This window comes from Pyrgilauda ruficollis, unplaced genomic scaffold (genome assembly GCF_017590135.1).
Source record: "Pyrgilauda ruficollis isolate IOZ18807 unplaced genomic scaffold, ASM1759013v1 scaffold182, whole genome shotgun sequence".
Lineage (NCBI taxonomy): Eukaryota > Metazoa > Chordata > Aves > Passeriformes > Passeridae > Pyrgilauda > Pyrgilauda ruficollis.
Window position 1 is genome coordinate 1022177 of NW_024517207.1, and position 20466 is coordinate 1042642.

At 37.9% G+C, this 20466-nt stretch overlaps 1 protein-coding gene across 7 annotated transcripts in view; it reads right to left on the reverse strand.

Annotated features, from left to right (window-relative positions):
• Positions 1–20466, reverse strand: part of IRAG1 (inositol 1,4,5-triphosphate receptor associated 1) — a 98280-nt gene that overhangs the window by 69871 nt on the left and 7943 nt on the right. The window contains exon 1 of one of the 7 annotated variants that reach the window (XM_041464676.1): positions 19147–19257. The exons of 5 other annotated variants lie outside the window; for them this stretch is intronic. The gene's annotated coding sequence lies outside the window, so the exon portion shown is untranslated. Of the gene's footprint in view, positions 1–4584; positions 4606–19146; positions 19258–20466 lie in introns of those variants that run through there. One more of the 7 variants, XM_041464677.1, reaches the window with a different exon arrangement.

Consider the following 20466-nt stretch of genomic DNA (forward strand, 5'->3'; position numbering starts at 1 on the left):
AGTTTTATACAAAGAAATTTAACACTAAAAGATCTTATAAATAGATAGCCTAACCTACATATAGCTATACATATTTATATAAAAATCAATGTCACCTTGTGATATAATGAACTGTCACAAAAAATAAGACTGACATAGCATTACATACCATACCAGGAAATGTATATTCCAAGATGAATCAAGTCCTACTGCAACAAGGCAATGAAACACTCATTGGTTCTATGTTGTGATCATCAGAGCAAGTGATTCCGATTTTTGAGATAGTGTTTGCTTCATTTAAAACACAGAATCTTCATCCACAACAGCTTCAGACCTTTCATTCATCTACCACCCCATAACGGAAAGAAAACCTCAAGACCATCCAGGACAAAATCAAAACAACTCAAATATTATTTAGACATAAAGAATATGTGAGAATCCAGTAACTCTGATGAGATATGAGGTTCCTGGAACTGAGAGAGTTCAACTAAAGATTAAGGATATTAACTGACCCTGAATCCAGCCACTCCATATTCTGATGCTGCCACCGTAGTGAAGTTTGGCAAGAGAAGAAATTGCCAGTATGATTTAGAACTGCAGCACCTCAGAGTGCCATGGTATCCTACTCTGCCTGGCTGTTGTACAGTAAAATAGCAAAGTTAACAGGTGCCCCAGTACTCCAGCAAGTCCCAGGATGGCAGGGAGTTCACATTCCCTCCTTCTCCCTCCAGTGGGGTTGGAACAGAGTGGAAACACCTGTTCTACTTTTGTATGAGAGATCAAACATGACAGTTGAAAGCCCCTCCACTTTTTACTTTCTAGCCCCCAGATGTCCATCCGAACATCTGGGCTTTTGACAGAAGGATAAGAACTGCTGGCAGCAGCTCAGCTTCTAAAGCTGCTTCCTTCCACCCTGAATGGGATTCACACACAAGCATGTGCTCAGAACCCCTGAGCAGTGAAGGAATATAAGGAATGAAAACACAGCACAGACAAAAAAACCTGCTCCATTCCTCCACACGGTGATGGACGTGACAGTGAAGGAGATTTCCCCAGACTGATGTTTCCCCTAGAAAAAGCTGCATAGCTTTTACCAGGGGAAGGAAGAAAACTATTCACTATTGCTTCATCATGCTCTCTTGACTGACAGCATTGGCCGCATTTGTAGGGAATTGCTTCAGTTAGGAAAAATTACTGTCAGCATTCCGTAGTCCTGGAAATGCTTCCACTGTTTCTGAGTTAATCACATGACTTCAGTGGTTTAGGTGCTGTCTCTACTTTTCACAAAAGCCATGAATGTTTCCTATCTGCCAGCATCCTGTTCAAAATCAATTTGCCAATCAAATAATGACTTCTGGTTTCCCTTCCCTCTGAAGCCTGGCTAGGGTACAATGCAATTGCATTATTGTTTGAGGGGAACATGCTGATTTTGTTTATAAAAAGCCTCCAAGGTAACAATCCTTTCCTGGGAATTCCTAGTCCTCTTGGAAAACCATGCAGTTGCAATTTTGAGTAAAAGTAATTATCCTTTTTAAAATTGTGGTCTAGAGAACCCCAAGAATAAGCTGCTCAACCAGCACATTGAAATCAGAGTGCTGCTTGGTCACTCTGGCATTTGATCCCTCTTTGAGGAAATGTACAGTTGGGTAATACTTTCTTACACACTTTTAAAAACTTGCTTTCTAACCTACTTTGATGCCTCTTAAAAAAAAAAAAAAAAACAAACCCAAACTACTATGGTCATTCTGTTTTATTCAAAGACACATTCAATAACGCATATTAAGAATTTGTACAATAGTAGCACTCTGAAAATTGCTGGATCCATAGAACAAGGGGGTTTTTTCTGCTAATAGAGTAGCTATATTCACCAAGCTAGAAACAGTGGAAAAGGCTGAAATTTGAAACTGCTCTGACTATAAAAATAGGGTATTAAGAATATTGGCCAGAGTTAGCAAGAGCTGCTAATATTAGCCATCTTAGGGATGGTGCTTGGGAGACATCCTTAAACAAAGGGAGGGAAAAAAGGAGATTAAGTCTCTTGGGAAGAAGCCATGAGTCATGACTGAGTCCACAGAAACAAAGATGAGACTGGCATAAGCTTCACAAAGCTGGAAAAGGAAAACAATAAGAAACAGGCAAGGTGAGGAGCAAAAGCCTCGTCAGGATAAATTGTACTAAGGTGGATGAACATCATGGTTTAGAAGACAAAAATGACAGATTCATGAACATCTGTCAGCCCCCAGACTGTTTTAGGCAGATAAGACAAGATATAGAGAAAGGAAGATTTTGTTTTGTTTTTGTTGAAACTGGGTATTTTTCATGCCATTAAGTAAAGTTTCATGTTGTTTTAAGACTCCCTGAAAACTACAGTTTCTTCTAGTCTATGATTTTTGCAAGACTTGAACCATAGCCTTAAGACACAGAATGTATGGAGTAATGTAAGGAATCTCTTAGTCAGTTACTTGTCCTCAAACAAGACAAACCTCCAAACATTTAGGATGTTTCCTAAACAGCTGGGATTTAGATTTCTACTACTATGAAGCAGCAACAGAGGAAAAATGCCAGAGCCAAAGGAGGAAAGCATGTCAGTGCATACCAAAATCCTTGGAAGCTGACTGCATGCAAGCCCTGTGGGCTCAGGAGCCCAACAAAAGCCTGAGCAAGAAGAGTGTGTTCACATTTATGGAACAATTTGAGAGCAGAACTATGTTTAAAGCCTTATAAGCATTGAGTTGTGAGGCACCTCAGTCAAGTAGCTATAGTTTGCTAAAACATACAGGGAATTCCAGTGGATTTCTCAGGCCAAGAAGGAAAAAGTAAGTAAATTTCAGCATAATTAAAACCAAGCTATGGTTGCATTATAGAAAAACAAAATTATTCCCTTACCAGATCAGTACCATGTAAACAAGAGAATTTAATAAAATAAAAGCACTATTTGAAAAGGTCCAGGATTTCCTCAAATAAAGCTTAGGATTATTTTCCTCTTAAGAGTGACTTAACAGTTACCTGACATTTTATTATCCAATTTTTGAAACTTCAGTCAGAAATCTAATGATGCCTCCGGAAAAAATACAAGTCTATATCAGGTGTGGTGACCACAGAGAACTTGTGCCCCTTCTCAGTATGGTAAAATTGCCTTGCCTTTTGTGTACACCTTAATTTGCTTGGACACATTGGTAACGTATGTTATTACAGGTAAATTTAGTTATATAATGGGTGACTGGGACTCTACCCAGCTGCAGAGAAAAATTGTAAGATTTTACTTACAGTTTCCATGTTCTGCCTCTCTACTTATCTAGACCAACCTATAATCCACAGCATTCCATATGCTGTGGTCTTATGAGAGAGTGTTCTAATACTTTGTCAGGAACACTGTTCTTACAAGTTAATTAGGATGTGGCAAAACAAGTATTTTTTTAAAAATTATTTTTTGCTGAACAACTTCTTAAAAGCGGGTGGATTAAATCCTCAGTAGAACTTAATTGTAATCAGAAAAAACTTAATTGTAATCCCCATGGTGACATGGGCAGTTGTCACCCATGCTGTCACCAAGACTAATAGATGTTACTTCTTCGCCAAATCACAGGAACTTTAGAGCAATTCTTCTGACTGTTAAGAGAATTTAACTCTTGCTAGCACAGAACAAGGAGTGGAAAAGAAGAGTTGTTTGCAAATCCATGGTAGAATGAAGACTTCAAAGGAGAAATGTTAAGCAAATATTGCTCCCAGGAAAGGACCTGAAGTTATTATGAAGTGTGATATGCTCATAGAAGTTAAAATATTTAACTAACAGGATTTTGGAATGTTTTGCTGATGAAACATTTAAGGAAAGGGGAAAAAAAAACCAAACAAAACCAAAAAGCCTTCAGCAATGTAAAAGAATTAATTATAAGGCAGGAAGAAATCTAAAATCACTGAAATCAGACCTAAGTGCATAGACCCTAAACTAAATATTTTCTGCCCTGAAGATTCGTTTTATGCCCTTTCCAATCATTCAGAGATGACTAAAGTCACCCACACTTGTTCTACATTCAAATAATCTATATACGTAATTTTAAGAAAGGGAAGGAAGAATTAAACTGAAGAATTAAAATGGTTCTTTCTAAAACCTATTTGATTTTGAGCCCACGTTTTATCTGGGATAACTGCATGTTTATGCTGCAGGAGTCACTTTATTCCTTTTCTTATGAACTCAAAAGTCATTATCTAACTTTTTTTAAAAGTCTCCTCTGAACTTGTGCAGTCCTCATGCTCTACAACAAACAGAGCCATCTTTAAGTGAGTTACTGAAGACAGTCCAGGCATTACAATAACTTTAATTAGCTCTATGCTGCCTTTGCTGGGTTAGTGCAGCCTCAGTACTGATATGTCACACTCCAGCCTATGGTGAGCAGGGGCCTTGTTTTTATGTACTCTTGCAAAGCAAGGCATCTGAATAAGCAGCCTGAATTACCCTACTTCAAGTTTGTCCTTTTATAATCCTATATTAGCCTATAAAAGTGAGATTGGTACAGCAGTATGCTCACTTGATCTGAACATGCTGATTTATCCAAGTATAAAACCAGAAATTAAATGAGAATATCTGTCTTAAATTCAGTCTCTTACCTTGTTGAGGTCTCTCTTGTTTCTTTCATCTTAGATGGATTCTTCCCATCCAGAGTAACTTCTCGATTCACATTGAGGAGCAGAGATAATGCAACACTTCAGATATGACTATTAAACAGGATTTTTGAATTGCATGAGAAATGTTCAAATGGGGAAACTTCGCAAAAACGTTTTCACCCTCTGTACAAGCAAGAATATAGCATCTGCATGTCTTCTATATAACTCAGGCAACAATATCCTGGCAACCACATTTCAATGGAACAAATCCAGGTAATTAAAATGACTAGATCTAGCATCCATCTCTTTTTATCATCCCACTTGATAGGCCAGACTTACTCAAATGGGAAGTGATGGTCAAAAATGTGCTAGATGTAGTGAAGTGAGATGTCTGTCTCTAAGCTACAGAGTCTTTAACTTCATTTGCCATTGACCATTTAGCTTCTCTTTCACAGCACTATCCTCCTGATAACTTCAAAAATGAACTCAACTGTTTGGTATGCTATACTTTGCAGGCATCTGCATAGCTTGGTGGATTTCATTAATACTTCACTAATAACCCTGTCAAGCTTTGTAATTTCTGTAAAAAGGCTAAAAGGATTAAATTCACTGCACCAATTAAACCATTCAATGCATTACCATCCTCATCATGTCCACTCACTCATTTTAATAGATTCCTAATACCATAAGTCAAAACTTTGGCTTCCACTCTTCTGTAACTGCACAGCCTAATCCCCCTGCAGAAGCCACACTTCTACTAAATCAGACTATGAAGCATGAGTTCAGCAATAAAGAGCTTTTGGATTCCCTTTTTTTCAGTGGTCATGTGAGCAGCTGCTCTGGACTGTATGTTGGTGTTTGAAGATTTCAGCAGTCACACCATTCCTCTGAAAGGGAAAATGAGGCAGGATGCTACTCTACAAAGTACAAATGAATGACTGTCAATCTAGATCCTATCTTGGCCAAAATAGACCAAAAATGGACTGGTGTGCAAAGGAAAAAAAAAAAAAAAAAAAGGACTTTGTGTTTTTGTGTGCAAAAATTTAATGTATCTACATTCAGACTTATCTCCAAGACTTAATTCTTAGCCTTAGATACCCAACAATGACCTCAGTGTCTGGAAGAGACGTTAAGGTGACAGGCTTTAAGATGACAACAGAGGCTTTAAGGCACAACAGAGCTGGTAACCTACATAAATACTTCATGTTTCCTTGCACTGTATCATGCCACACTTACCCTCAATTCCCACAGCCTAACCTGTTGCAACTACCTCGTTCTCTTCCTAAAGTGTAGCAACTTGAGTAATGGAGAGGAAATTCCTGTTCTCATTGTTTATATCTAAGATTGCTGTCCTTCCATAATGATCCATTTAAGCAAAGTCAAATACCCCTGGTAAATTCCTCAGAAAGCAACAGGGAAAGAAAGAAACTAAATCCCCCTTTTAAGAAGGTTGGCTCCTCATTCCCTTTCCCAGTCTTACCTTCACAGCCATAACTATCTAATTAATAGAGGTTTAAATGCACAAGGTGAAGCAGATTGTATTCCCTTAAGTATGTTTTGCCTGGTTAAGACATTGGCCTAACACTATAGCACTTGCATAGGAATAAATCTGGCTTTCAAATACATACAAACCAGAGCCCTGCAAATACACAAATATGCACAATACTGATTTTTCTTATGGAATCAGACAAAGCATAGCTTTGGAACAGTCTGTCCACATCTGTAGACACACTTATTCTTTTCCTTTTCAAAATTCACCTTGAATTTCACCTTGATAAGAAAGTAAAAATATTTTCCCCTGTTTGATGACATGATCAGTCACTACCAGCTCACATTCTACTGCCCAATTACTGTGCTGAAACTTAAACTACAAGACCAGGAAAACCTGATAGCACTTTCCACACTTACAGCAGAAGAGAAAAGCACACACACACACAACCCTCCTGATGCCCAAGTGGACAAAACACAACATGTGAACAGAAACAAAATACATTGCTATTTGCTTCTGCATGCCCTTTTAGCATTTGGAAAGGGGAAGAATATTTTCATTATTAATTATGAAGTAGAACAGTTTTTGCTACAGATTCAGAATGGCTTACACCATTTCATCTCTGTATATACAAGGATTACTTGAAATAGCTGGGATGTCTCATCTAAGGAGACTGTATACAGTGGCCTAGCAGAAAGGAATAGATGGAAGGTGAATGATTGCTTTTTATACTTTTGCAAGGCTACTTTTAATTCAACTTTTAAATTACTTCAAGATTTTTTTTTTGGTTTGTTTTCAGTTAAGCTGAAAGAGGGTAGGTTTAGATTAGATTTTAGGAAGGAATGTTTTGCTATAAGGGCAATGAGGCAGTGGAAGAGGTTGCCCAGAGACATTGGGGACTCCCCATCCCTGATACTCAAGGGCAGCCTGGATGGGCAGGTGTGTTACATGGTATAGTGGGAGACGTCCCCGCCCACAGCAAGGAACTGGGACTGGATCTTTAATGTCCCTTCCAACCCAAAGCATTCTGTAATTCTGGGAGCTCTTTTCATAGAGGCTCCTAACACATATAATAGAGCCTGCACTGAAATGTTAAGAAAACAGCTAATAAAGCCATACTAAATATGAGTGTGTAGTGTAACAAGGTTATGCTGAGTATGCACATAATTTTTAAATTCTTTACCTATAGAATTAACTACACAGCAGTCCCTGCAGTACCAAAAAAATGAGCATTGCTTAATTAACTTTCCAACTGCTGTTGAAATACCAACAATAAGGGAGCATAAACCTCCAGTTTGGAAAAGATTCGTTTTCATCAGCCTTTCAAAAACCTGGCAAAAGCCAGTCAAGAATATTTCAGCTGTCAGACTCGGTGATGAAAGTCACGATGATCACATGTTAAACTTGCTGAAAGCTAACTTTTATCAAGGTTCTCTTAAACAGTTGATGTAATACAAAGTATTTGGTGGCATTGTTATACAGCAGAAAGCAATGGATAAAAAGAAGGCACTACAAGAGTGCTGCCCAGAGGTTTCAGGTAGTATCTCCACTGCTAAGATGATTGATTTCTGGTATTAAAGTCAAGTGTGTATTCAATAAAATAGGCTTGAATAGCAAATTCAAGATGCAAAGCCTATTTTCTTTCTACTTCATGAAAAAAAGGAGAAAATACATTTATAAACCACAAGCTGCAATTCCCAGTCTTCCACTAGCACATTCCTCTACTAAACCTCACTTGGATGAGAGTTATAAACAGCAGCAATCAGCTCTGGCCTCTGTGCACACTTGAAACTGAGGCATATTTGTTGTTTCCACAGGCTGCTCTGCCTTGAGCAGCTCCAAAAACAATCCTGAGAAAGGACTGAACATGCAGCTGAGTCTTTAGGAGAGCAGTTACTGCTTCATCACCTCACTGCAGTACTTGCATTTCTCACAGCAAGGCTGACATTCTTTTGAGACTATAAAAGGCAGCAACAGATAAATTAATGGAATTTTTAGAACACAGCAATAAAGTGCTTTGAAGTAGCAAGCAACTAAAAAAGGAAATCAAGCAGCCATTACATCAGCTGAATGACAAAGGCATCTGAGAACCAGTTTGAAATTAAATCTGCCATAATCTTATATGAGAATATCACTCATATACATGTTGAGTAAAAAGTTAAATTGATCCTTAGGACATTTTAAACTTCTCTTAAAGCCTTGGTTCACAAAAAAAGATATTATACATGAGTCTTATTCTACTTTAATGAATGATGAAATATCAGCTGTTCCTCACTGAGGTTTAAGCAAAGTATTTTTACCTCACATGGTAGAATCTGTTCAATCAGTCTCAATTTCTGTTTAGCTGTGAGTGAGCACACCCTTTATTATTTCTAGCAGTTGACCTGTTACAACTGCTGAGTGAGCCCTTGAGAGTTGCTGCCAGATGCTCTTCAGCCTTCCTACCCAATCTCCAAACATTTCTCACCACAAAGGATCATTTCAGAGACTTCATGTGTAGTCTGTGTGGGTTCAGAGCCAGAAACAAGGAGCCAAAGTTCTACAATGCCTGGCTTTTTGGCTTACACCATCCATACCCCAGTATATAGTCCTTCAATAAGTGTATACCTCCAAAAAAAAGCAGTTAAAAGTTAAACACATTTTTAAAAAGAAGTTTAAGAGATAAAAAAATCTAAGGGATGGGACAGCTGCAATGTCACTGCACTAAGTAACTCAACTCCAAATGTCTTCAAAGTCTTACCTTTCTCTTCAACCATCACTCATACATTTAGCTTGAAAAAACATGATTAAGAGTTCTTGTCCTGAATTTTCTCTAATATTGCCTGCCATCCCAAACAGCATTCAATTTCTTGATTTACATAATGATTCATTGTTTCATCTATCTTTATTTCCTTTTTATTTCCTTTCTAACTATTTTGCTCAGAATAACTAACCACCCTGACATCATGATTTTCAGCTTTTAATTAGATAACTGTTCTTCCAATTCAAGTCAGCTCTCCGTTAAACTCAGAAATGTGACTTCTAGGAGAAAATGCAAGAAATTGGTTTGATGCCTAGTAAATCTTTTCCCAGGGGACTGAAATTTTGCTATACACAAAGGGAGCACTCACTAAAGCATGTCTGAAAGTTGCCTGCTTCTTATATAGTACTCCTCCAATGGTTAAAGCATTTTACATGCTACTATATTGGTTTTTTACACAGATCCAAAGCTAGTGAACAGATGTGGTATGTTTACTGTGAACAGCACCATGCACATGGAAACTTCAGTTTAAGATTAGGGAAAATTGAATACTTGAACATAAAATGAAAAATTATTCTAGATATTTAAAGTGTTTGCTAAAATGCACCATATTACTATGCTTTACACATGAAAACTGCATTATTGTTATATGGGATATTATTACAATAGCAATATTGTATATTGTTACATTTTTCTTGCAAGACAGAGAGAAATTAGAACTCTCATTTATCATTTCAACTTGTTGCAAGCTAGTTTTACCAATAAGATACTCAGAAGAATGAGAAAAATCACATGAAATTTAATTTACACCCCATTTACATCTCTACCAGCCAAAGCAGTTAGTGTTAGAATTCTTTAAAAATGGGCTCAATTTTACAGCAGCAAATGATTTGAAAATTCTACTGTGTGAAAAATGTACAGTGAAACACACAAGTGCGGATAAACATCTCCTTTGTTTACAAGATGAAAACAAGAGCTGGTGCCATTTAACTGCACACTGCCTTTAACTCAAAAGAAATCAAATGACTCGATGAAGAAAGTGTTTTTCACAACTGCAAGCATAATGTCAAAAAACACTCCTACAGAGAACAGAAAGCTGAAACCTGTCTATCAGCTGAATTGTGGTATTTGTTTTGGTTTTTGTGAACTCTGCTATTATGTGATTCTGCATTCTATTGATTTTACTTCCCAGGTGTATTCATGCTTCAGAGGACAATACCAGCACTCATTTAAATACTTAGGGTTTGTGCCAGAGTTCCAAGTAAAGATTTTCTTCTAAAAAGGGACAAGATGAGCTGCGTAAATCCTATTCAGCTGAAAGCTTAGGGAAGAAAAACGTTGGGCTAAGATGTTTTGGAAGACAACGATGTGATTAACAGAGCTTCTCTTTTGCCATGATGCAGGAAGAATGAAGCAAAAAAAAAAACCATGAAGCCACATGTGATTATTCCATTCATTCCCAACAAAACTTAAAAATTCAATTGCTTAAGAAGGTTGTTAAGGACAGATAGAGCTGGGAAAGATTGAGAGAAACATGGAGACTGGCCCAGCAAGTGCCATGAGACATTAACAGAGATTTCTGAAGGCTTATAGAAGTTATTCACTCCTTCCTTTTAAATGGGAATAACACAAATCCAAAAGCACTGGAAACAAATGTATCTTTGGCAGTGGGGGACAGCACAATGCCAGAAGAATGTCTTTTAATCATAGCTGTTTATAAAATTCAGGGCACCAATACAAACAATACAACCTATAAACATAAGTTTGAAACTGCACCAGTTAACATCTGCTTAAGAGGCTTTAAGCAAAAACATCTCAATATCACTTTCTGAGAACCTAATCTCGGACCCCTTCAAAAGTGGGTTTTGTTTGAAGTTTGGGGTGGATACAATTATTACCAGTAGCATGCAATATATGTGACAACTCTTTTGCCTGCTTATGTTTGAAGCAACAATTGCCAAGGTAAAATTATTGCATTTGTCACCTGAAAAAAGCAGGTTTTATAATGACTCACAGGCCACTGTACGGTTAAGAAGTAGCAATATTTTATTCCTGCTAAGACAGGACAGAACTATTCCTATTCAAAGAATATTCTCCTCTACTTGTTTTACATAGAAGTCTTTACACAAGTTTCATATTATTTAAATTTCACAAGTGCTCTACTCAAAACATTTCAGCACATCAGTAATTGCTAAATTTATTCATGAAGTTGTTTATTTCCTTAACAGATGTTTCAATGAGGTAAACAAGAATCTTTTGTCCATTTCACTGGATGTTTCATTCTAATTTATTATACCTGAAGTTCTACATATTTATATATTTTTCTGGTAATATTTATCTGGAAGACTAATTTCTATCTTGCTTCTACATTCTACCTGCTGAACATCTGCTCTCCATCACTGCTTGGAAAGGATTTTAACCTTTAGCAGGCATTGTGGGAGCCTAAGTTTTTCACTATCAGAAAGTTACAACTGGGCTGCTTGAAACCTTTGCTGCCAAGTCTACAGTTTTCCTTCTATTGCTTTAAATACCTCTCCTAAATGTTTTTACCTGGTATGAATTAGAGATGTCACTTCAGTTTGGATTAGGATTTATTTTGAAAACTCAAGTTCGCACAGCCTGTGAAGATGGCAGAAAAATTATTCTAATTCATCATAGTCCCAGTAATAGCTGGATTTTCTGCTTTTCTTCTACATTGCTCTGACAAATCCTCTGTTAAATTTGATTTTTTTCAAGAGCACAGGCTGCATTTTGAGATCTATTTTGCTACATAAATAAAATAGTATTATTCATCAATATTTCTTTTCGTTAAGTGTTTTATTACCATATCTTCCTTCTCTCTAAAATACAAAACTGTTCATTTTACATCTCAAATGAGACCTTTGCTACCTTACAGGGTTTTTTCAGGTAACCTATTTGTTACACTGTAGTTTCTTAGACTTCATCCAGCACTGTTGAAGTCCTTACCCTATAGGTGTTTGTGCACCAAGTCATGCATAAAGAGCTTTCTGGAGAGTGAAACAAGTATCTGTGTCCCTTTGACAATGCATCTCCATTCTTTTAAATATTTAAACTAGCTTTACTTGGCAAAGCTACCTCTTTGGTAATATTATTTAGGTCAATTTCTCACAAATTATTCTTACTGCCTAAATATGTCAAGAAGGAGCAGTTTTAGACTGCCAGCTCTTCAGAACAGGAAAAGTATTAATTTCACAGTGTCAGAAACAAGGTTATGATCTTTGTGCACTACTGTTAATTAAATAAGGAACACTGTCACAGAACACAGATGGGTAAGTATGATCACAAGTTAGCACTCTGCCTGTTCCTCCTTCTCTCTCCATTATTTATTGAAGTTGTTTGGATTTGTTTACGAAAAACCCAATAACAACAAGCTTTATTTTTTTTCCTGCAAATGACTGAAGAACAAGCTTACATTGCTTCCCTTCACATTAAATAGAAGCAAAGCTGAGGACAAAAAGCCATTTCCATTAAAATCCAGTCCATGTAATTCATCATTTATATACAGCTGTCCTAACAATTTTCCAGCAAAACCATAGTTATGATTACCTTATGTGCCAAAACAAGAAAGAGCAAGTGTATCTTAACAAATTTTTCCCTTTTGACACTGCCCTTTGAAAGTAAATAACCAGTTTTCACTAGTAAATAACCAGTTTTCACTACTAAACACTAATATACAAATTCTATAAAATTAAGGTAAAAGTAATAAATTTATGTGGAGGAAAGTTCAAATGTTGTATGTGCCTACAGTGTATGGTGTCAATCCTACATTTACTTGAAACCAGTGTAAATTTATGCCAGGAACAAAGAAAGACATAAGGATCCTGACTAGATGTAGGCCTCTTGCAGGTAAGGCAGAAGAGGAGGACAGGAGGAAAAACTAATGGTACTTGGAAAGGTCACAACTGACATTTTTGGATGCAGGCAAGACTGCTCAGACTTTACAGGAAAAAAGAAAGCATTAGCCACATTCACAGGGAAAAGGCACATATCCGAGGACCCCTCCACTTCAGTGATGCCAGCAAGAGATTTGTCATTCAGTTCAGAGAGAGCTGGACAGAGCCTCAAGGGAGTGAGGACATGAACGCTGCTGTCCTGTTCACAGCTTTATGCATAGGCCACATGAGAAGGTCCTTCAAGAGGCTTTTTTCAAAAAGGAATGCCTGCATTCCTAATTAAATATTTTGATACTCATTCTAGTGAATTTAGCAAGGAATGTTGCTATTAATTGTATTATTCCCAACACCTATATTCCCTGATCAGCACTGTACTTTTTGTAATTATTATCAGCTATTGTGAGCAGCTTTTATTTATCTCTTTCTCCCTCTGCTTTAGTTATGACTCATTTTCTCCTCATTAAAAAAAAAAAAAGTGTAGTTTAACAGTGGATCAAGTTTCTCTCTCTGCAGTTTGAGATGGTTTTTATCTATCAAATTGCTTCCTTTAGAAAAATAAAAGCACATATATGTCATGTTAATGAGTATGTGAGAGGATAACTAAAACATATGGGTAAAAGTGTGGTTTATCTGTAGCTTACAGATAAGCTCTCTCAAATACCATTGTCATCACCATGGATTTTTGTTACATTTGCTGTAACATGATTGTATTGCCATAAAAAATTCATCCATGTTAATTATGACCAGGAGAAATATTAAAATATTAGCCTGTTAAACAGCAAGAAAACACAGCTATAATTACCTCCTGGGGAAACAAAATGAACAAAAATATTTATACAAGAACAAAACCCCAAACCAAACAGGACAAAACAAAGCAATCAACCTTCTTTGTTATAAACTAACATGACCTGTTTTCAAAAATCCTATTTAATTCTAATTGCTGTCTTTCCTTACTGGTTTGATACACAGACAAATCTTGACACTGCTGCTTTATTATCAGTTACAAGATCTCAAGTCTGAACTTGCTACAGATTAAAAAAATAAATTAAAAAAAAAATAAATCCAACCACACAACATGCTCCACTCTACTCCTCCCAACTTGTCTGGAAAGAACCGTCTCAGGAATCTCAGGAAAACTTGAGGGTAGTAGGATGCCTTACACATCTGATGCACAGCAGCACTCTTGCCAGACTGTTGAGCTCTTGGGCTCTGTTTCCTCTCTGGGTTTCATCACTGAAACCCAAATGCAGCCAACAGAAGCGTGCCAAGGCAAAGCTCTTTTGGCTCATTCATTAGTACCCTGCTAAGTGGCAGGGTCGGGAAGCCTGCATGGGGTGGGAGGACACGAGGCAGCAGTTGCAGGGAAAGAGCTAAGCAAGAAATCATTAAGAGGTGCTTACTTGTCCCATTATAATAGGCTCCATTTACAAATGCTTAGCTCATTAAAACTTAGTTTTAACTCTAAACCAGTAAAATCCACATGGAAGCATTAAAAATTGTCTTTATAAAAAAAAAAAAAAGGCAAAAAATTGGAATTTAGTTTTATTGCATTCCTTCAAAATTTTATCTTGGTTTTCTGTGTGTGTTAGTGGGGGCTTTTTGCTTGTAAAATTGTGAGAATTAAACGGCTGAATACCCAGCAAAAAGAAAAGGAGAATCACCAACAGTCAGAGGACCAGGCTTGCTTGTCAATGATGATTTTAAAAGTTACTCCTTTTCATTTCAGTACTCCAGTGGCCAAGTCACACAAGGTACAAAGAAGGTCACAGGAGCTTCTAAATGGATAAACTGATGTCTTTCACATGCTTTGTGGTACTCAGAAATGTTCTTCTACTTCTCTGCATGTTTCACTTCATTATATTGTAAGTTGCTACTGTCATAATTTGCTTCTCCTCTGAAGAAGCTGTTGCTTTGCCCAAGGCAATTGCCTGCACACACTGTTCTATCTGTGCTACCAGGTACTGGAGTGTTATCTTCTTAAAATCCTTGTCTGACAAATATCCTTGAGGACTGGAATTACATGATCTTAAGGTCCCTTTCAACTCAAATCTTTCTATGATTAATGAGAGTTCTAGATGTTTTTCCCTACAGAGAACAGAGTTAGCTTTACTAGACCTGCTGGTATTTTGGACTTGTACTTCATTTCCTCTACAGGAGATATTTTGTTACACTGAATGATAAGTTAGAGGGACACAGATGAGCTCTGAAGCACGCCAGCACTTCTCTTGGTCTTGGAATGCCTTCTTTTTTTCATACATTTCAGTCTACTAAGTCTATAATTGCTGTAAGCTTCTTTTTGTGAAGTTTATAGAAGTTGGCCTGGCCTTAACTTTCATGGAAGCAATACCTTTTTTTTGTGTGCTGTCAGAACTTTGTGATCTTGCAAGTCACACCTCAATATGTTTGAAAACAATTTCATTTATCTGTAAACACCTTGGAAATCCTTTTCACTGTCATCTGCAACAGTACATAACTTCCCAGATCATAACAGCTCTAAAGAAAACCTTCAACATACCAGCTCTTTCTGCACATTCAATGAAAGGCCAAGGAAAACAAAACCCTGCAAAACCCAAAAATCAAAGCCAGACAATTCTCAAACATATTTCAACTGATTTTTAAGATGTAACATGGGGCAAGACAGTCTGAGACAAGCATATATATAGCACATGCTTTCAATTATTTTCATGCAAACACAAGGTTTACAAGAACAAAATAAGTATGGCAGATCCCATTTCAGAAGAGAGTTCAATTTCTGGGCCTGAGATCCTAAAACTCATGCCTTCAGCTTCCCAGATCTGACCACAATGTCAAAGGGAGCCAATTTCAGATCAACAACAAAATTGGCTCCACCACCTCCCTGGAGCTTTCATTCTTTGGAGGTTTTCCTCACCACCTCCATCACTCACAGATGTGAGGTAGGATTTCCTATTTTTTGCCTGCCCACAGCAAATCAGACTCTCCCTCCCACCCTGTTACTGATTTTCTGTCCCTTTCTTCCAACCCTTCTGCATATAGGACACAAACTCATTTTAAGAAGCTGCATTTCTTCAGCCACAGTCAGCCTCATTCCCCAGACCTGACCTAATGAGGGGCTACTCATGGTCCAGACACTCCAAGAGATGCCACCACACTGTTTATTCCACACTGCTGGCTCCAGCTGCTCACCAGGAGAAGCAGCTGCCTGTCACTTCCTAGCCTCCAGCACAGGCCTTGGCTCAAAGCCACCCTCACGTAAAAAGTCTTGCATTTGGAAATGGATTTAACAAACCACTTAGCAGTTCATAAGCATAAAAAGAAGGTGCAACATCTAAACAACCAGCAGACTTTCATCTGTTTCCAGGTGGTTTCCCCCCATCATCTGCTCAGTAGTAGGTTTGTATTTTTCAAATGAAAGTTTTCTTCTAACACTGCATATAACATTGTATGCAAGAATTCTATAAAGTTGATGAAAACTTGTGTATCTTACTAGTTTTGCAGTCCTAGCAAGACAATATTGACACTGCTGCTTATTGTCCATCCAGCTGAGTTCATGACTGCATTTAAATTTTTAGGGACTGCAGTAAGTTGCCATACAGTCCACAGCACTTAAATCCTATGTAAGCCCTTTTCTCACTCAGACTTTAAAGCATCTTGTATTCCTAATTTTGCCTCCAGAACATTGTCCCTTTTCATCACATATAATGTTTTACAGAGCACACACTGTAGAGAGCACAGAATCATAGAACCAGTAAGGTGTGAAAAGATTATTAGGTTCAATTTTTCGCTGATCACCACCATGTCAACTAGACCAAAGCACTAAGTGCCACATCCAGTCTTTTCTTGAACACTTCCAGGGATGGTGACTCCACCACCTCTCCAAAAAGCCAATGACAATGTTTAACAACCCCTTCTGTAAAGAAATTCTTCCAGATGTACAGCCTCAACCTTCCCTGGTACAGTTTGTGCCCATTTCCTCTTGTCTTGTTGCTGGTTGTTTGGGAGAAGAGACTGACCCCTACCTGGCTACATCCTCCTTTCAAATCACTGTAGAGAGTGGTAAGGTCTCCCCTGAGCCTCCTTTTCTCCAGGCTGAACACCCCCAGCTCCCTCAGCTGCTCCTCACAGGACTCTCCAGATCCTTCCCCAGCTCTGTTGCCCTCTCTGGACTCTCTCCAGCCCCTTGACGTCTGTCTTGCAATGAGGGGCCCAGAACTGGGAAGAGCACTCGAGGTGTGCCCTCACCAGTGCCCAGCACAGGGGACAATCCCTGCCCTGCTCCTGCCAGCCACATCACTGCTGGTCCAGGCCAAGATGCCATTGGCTTTGCTTTTGAAACTACAGCCACAAGTATTTCTTTAAAAGAGTTGAATAATTGAAAGAAAGGCAAAAGTCTTGTTTCCCTCCTTTATACAGTTGCTCTGTCCACATATCCCCAATAAAAGAAGTGATAGATAATTCACTATAACCACTGCCAATCTTTCCAAAAGAAATGGGAAATTCCTACCAATTTCATTTCCAGATCAGAGGCAGAGCATCCTTCTAAAGCTCCTCTTATGAAATATACTGATCTTATCTGTTTGCTTTTAGAAAGTTTATTGTAGATAATTAGCTGCATGGATTTGGGAGGATGCACTACACACAATTGCTTTTAATTCCAGGAATTCAAGAAACATTGTTTGTAAGTGCGCCTAAAAGTGTTTATAAGAAATTCCCTTCCATCACTATTTTTCTTTAGAGGTTCAGAATAAACTTGGGGGAATGAAAGACATTACATTAATTCTAATTTGTTCCACGATGTAGGAAGCATTTAAACAACCTTGACATAAATCCCACTGATTTTATTTTAAACAGAATTGTTGGAACTCAATTCAAGCTGCCAAAACAAGAGCAGCATCTTGAATATCATCCTTTTTTGTGTAATAGTGAACTCAAGTCTTCCTTGAAAACTCCTAAGGAAACATACGGATAATTTCACAGAGAAGTGTCACAAACCAAAGCCCTACAGAGGAAAGTAAAAACAAACAATATCTTCTTCTCTTCACTCATCCCATTAGAATAGCAACAGAATATAAACTCAGCAAGAGAATAATGGGTCATCCTGATAGTAAAAGTCAGCAAAGAATTGCAACTTCACAATATTAAGGTAACAATAGGAAATCACAAAACACTCACTGTAACTTGCTAAAGGTGAAGTAAAACTCGTCATGTAGAACTACACAATGATGTGCGATTTCTACTTTTTTTAAGAGTACACACAATAGAATCTCTTAATGAGAGCCCAAAACTGCTTGGCAGCCATTTGAGGGCAATGTGCTAGCGTTTGTGGGGGTGGAGGAGGAAGAGGGATACCAAAACACAGGAAGTTACTGTGTAACTGTGTGCTTGATTTCAATCAGTCAGGGTAACATTGATGTCACAAAGGCATGGCTAAAATCATTACTTGCTGCTCTGTGGATGTAGTACGTGTCTGAAAGCACCAGGAACCCGTGCCTTCTGTAGTCTGCCAGGTGTAACAGCTTATTCCCACAATTTCATGTATCTCAACTGCTTTCAGTAACTGGACGATCCAGCGTGTGACTTTGAATTCTTTTTCACCAAGAACACTCCAAACACACAGCAAAAAGCACTGCCAGCAGGAGTGCTAAATGTGCTGCTGTTTACAGTGGTGGCCACCACTGTACCCTGGGAGTCAAGAGCAAACCTCTCACCTCTCACACCGATGACGGACTGACCAAACCTTAACGTTCTCCCCTGTATCCATTTTGAGCTACATTTTCTGCAGGAGATACAAAATTTTACAGTAGGGGCCCGTCCCACACTGTCACTGCTGGGACTGCCCAGCTGTGAGGGTTTTGTTGTTTAAAGCCCAGCATTCTTCAGTTTGGGTTCGCATTCAGAAGAGAGAGTGTTGTCATTAGCAGTTGCCCTAAACTGATCTTTAATTCTTCTGTGTGCTTCTCAGTCTGAAGACAGTGAAACATTTGCTTTAAGGCAATTAACAAATTATTAGTGCATCCCAGTGGCTTCAGTAACTATCTGAAGTTCTTTAATGTGACATGCAGTAAACTCCCTGAAGTAGCACTGTGATTCGTATTTTACAACAGATGTGTTCCTCAGCTTGGAAGACTGCAATTTTGTCACAAATGCACTCTTGAAAAGCATTGCAGAATTGGATAAGCTAAAGGAAAATGATGTATCCTACAAAATTCAACAGTTTACCATTTTAGCTAATAAAAGTTCAGCTAATATAAGCAACTAGATTGAAAAAAGGAACTGGAATTAATTCAAGTAATGATGACAGGCTAGGACGTACTAAAACAAGAAAAAATTTCCTTAATAAAACTCACTGATTTGGAGAAGCCTCTGCTTTCTATAAATCTGTCTACACATTCAATACAACATCTTTGGAAAAAAAGGCTTTAAAACACAAGAGTGGTACTCACTTGTAAATTCTTCATGTTGCTATCTACCTCAGCTCTCCAGTAAAGTGGTTGGAAAGAAATAAAATCATACTATTGAGTAAGAAATACTATAAAACCATACTTATAAAAAAAAAAACATAAATCAACAATACTCTGCTTCAACAGTACCTACATTGAAATTGCCATGCTGGTCAATCTTGCCTTACAGAAGTAACAGACAAAACACTTGAAGCTGTGAGGGTTTTGTTGTTTAAAGCCCAGCATTCTTCAGTTTGGGTCAGCATTCAGAAGAGTGTTGTCATTAGCAGTTGCCCTAAACTGATCTTTAATTCTTCTGTGCCCCAAGTCCTCCACATCATTCAAAACTTGCTACACAAGAACTTCCTCATCTCCACACCACCATCTTCCAACACACTAAAATACCACATTACCTCCACAGATGTTCATGCCTACCTCTCTTTGACAACTCATATTGCTCAATTGCATATTTAATAGCAATTTTTATTTTTGAAATAAAATAGGAGAAAATAAAAGCTTGGCTAATATCACCTAATTGAAAAATAAAGAGATCATCAGCATTCTGAAACCAGGAATATTGCAGAGTTTTAGAAATTTTTTTTTTTTTAATATCATTTCAGTTGGGAGCATATTTTCATATTTTATATTATTCCTACATGGCAAACATCCCCATTCATCAAAAACTTTTCCGGCTGCTGCTGCTCCAGGAACTGCAGAGCACATAAATGCTGCCCGAGTTCTGACCACAACCCAAACACTCACCATACCCTGCTTCTGCTGCTAACAGAGCAGTTCCAGCTCAGCTCCCTGCAGCCCTTCCCAACCTGCACAGAATTCCACCCCAGCTGGTGTTGCATCCCGCAAGGCCATGCACACAGCAGCACTCCCAACTGCCTGTGCCTCAGGAGGCCATTTGCCTGCTAAAATTAATTTGTTTGCAGAGCTGCCAGCAATCTAAACTGACATTTCACCAACCCCACTACTTGTGTTAAAGGGATAGATCAGCATCTGAGAGGAGCTAAAATTTTAGCTGAAGAGCAAATACAGTTGATTAAATGAGGGGGAAAGTGCTTTTAAGAGGCCAAAAACCTCTTTAGGCGTTGTTTAGCTCAAAATTCACAGAGGTAGGCAAACATTTATGTTACTATAACCATACCTAAAATATTAACTTTTCTAGGAGTGAAAAGAGAATTTTAAAAAACAGATGTTACCCTTTCTAACAGCCCTATTTAATATGTAAAATCACAAATATTTTGTCTGAATAAATACTGCAGCTAACACTTTATCAAAAAAAAAAAATTTTTTATGATTGCCTTTTTTTAC